A 2,228-nucleotide genomic window follows, 5' to 3' on the forward strand; every position below is an offset into this window, starting at 1 on the left:
CCTGAGCGGGTTTGGAGCCGTGCGTGGCCACTGGAAAGTTCTGGCTTCTGACTTGGAAACCGCTCAGACTGAAGACCACGACTTCAAAACTCTGAGCTACATTAGAGCCGCTTTTACCAAACAGAAACATCAGAGCCACACTTTGGTTTTCTCGATTACAATGAGTTACAAAACAATACTTTTTATGAGGCATTTAAACGTTTAAACGCAGAATGACTAGGCTCTTGTGTGACTTCAAAAAATGGCAGAGGAAATGACCTAAGAGTAAATAACGATATTACTCAAGTAGAAGTAAAAAAGCCTCCGGCCATTAAGAGGATTTATATTTAAGGAATAATATTAAACACATCAGAGATTTAAGCCACTCCGTATCACATTTCACCGAGAGCGGGACGTCTGCAGCTCGTCTATGAGGAGATGAGATTTTGGAAGGTTTGGTCCTGGTTCATCCAAATCCAGAAACGTCTCTGTGTCCAGCTGATTATTAGTATCGCCTTTAAAAACCTGTTAAAGAAACTGTTGAATCATTAAAGATTTCATCATGACGTATGTGACGTTTAACACTGGCTTTACTTTCTCCGTTTGGAGGTTGATGATCTTTTTCTTCTTCATATTCAGTAAAATGAAGCCTCACTGAACATTTTTATTATAAAACAAGTTCCTGCTGTGTCTGAGATGAGACGTTATTATGAAGTCAGTTTCTCTGGCTCTAAATAAACACGCGCAGCTGCTTCGGTTTGTTTTTTCTGATATGAAACTTTTTGAAATGTCTGTGGATTCATTTATGTAACACTCAGATTAAATATGGCTCTGGAGCTGCAGGTGAGGCACAAAGGTCACAGTCAGGGACACAACTAGGAATTATAGTTTTATTCCACGTTACAATATACAATCTTTAAACAGACCTATATTCTCAGTCATTATTTAACCTGGTCTGAACAGCTGCAGGAACAGCTAAGGATGAAGAACTGATGATGAACTGATGAAGCTCTTAGACACGATGTTGGAGAGACTCTGCTTTAAAAGGGGCGGAGTTTGCCCAGCGCCTTGTTCTCACCACCAGATGTCGCTGTTTCTGCAGTTTCAGGCCTCATTGCCTCTAGAAACCATAGAATATAACAGAATGCATTGATGTTGGATCATTTCAGCTTCGACACCCATGCAGAAAGAAATGTCCAAATGTTTCCCTGGTCGTTATTTGGAAGTGACTGGATTCACATTCATGTTACGTCCTTTCATCATTTGTAATATCGTCTCCACGCCGGACGCCTTTACGAGACGGTCATGTGACTTTAGTTCATCTGTGCTGAGAGAGAAAACGCTGGACTTTGGAACAGTTTTTGTGTCATGTGGAAAAGTCCAGCCGTTATGGAGATTTTAAACATAAACCAAAGTCTTCATAACAAATGTTAGAAAGACAAAATGAAGAAAACAGGAATAACTGCTACAGTTTATGAACCACATGGAGCCTCGGTTAAATTAAAGGGGGGGTATTATGCAAAATGGACTTTTTCCAGCTTTCCATCATGTTATTATGTCACTCCCTCATTAAAAACATGCCTGAAGTGTTGCCTTGGCACATCCACGTATTTTTGAGTAATCTGTAAAAACTCTGATGGCGGCCATTTTAGGGATAGGTTTGCCTGAGTCCTCCTAGGAACGCCCCCACCTCCTGGAGACGCCTCTGAGCCGAGTAACCAACCACTGCTCCTCAGCAGAACCCCCTCCCCACTGATGCCACAGACAGCGTGTGGAGGGGGCGTGTCTAAAGGCTCAGAGGTTCTTAAAGAGACAGAGGCCTATTTCAAGACATTCACTACAGCCATTTTGAGAGAGACATTTTATACAAGGCAGTTATTCTAATTGACTGCATTTACAGACCAACAGAAGGTTTGTCATCATTGTAGTGTGATATAGACTGGTGCTATGGGACTGAAAAAAGCAGAATACCCCCTCTTTAATACTTTTATGTTGACAATATATTTGGCCCGAGTTTGGAACCACAGCCGTAAAGAAACGCTGCTTCTGAATCGACAAAAATCAAGTTGTTTTGAACGGCCTAATATCACGACATCATTAACTTCGTAACCCTCCGCCTCAACCAAGCATTTTTTCTCCAGTTTGCCTTTACCCAAATCTAACTGGAGCTCACTAGCCTGGCACGAGTCAGACTGATCCTCCATGTTAGAGATACATGGGGATCAGGGCTGAACGATGTGGACACAATT

Source organism: Gobius niger (genome assembly GCF_951799975.1).
Source record: "Gobius niger genome assembly, chromosome: 15".
NCBI lineage: Eukaryota > Metazoa > Chordata > Actinopteri > Gobiiformes > Gobiidae > Gobius > Gobius niger.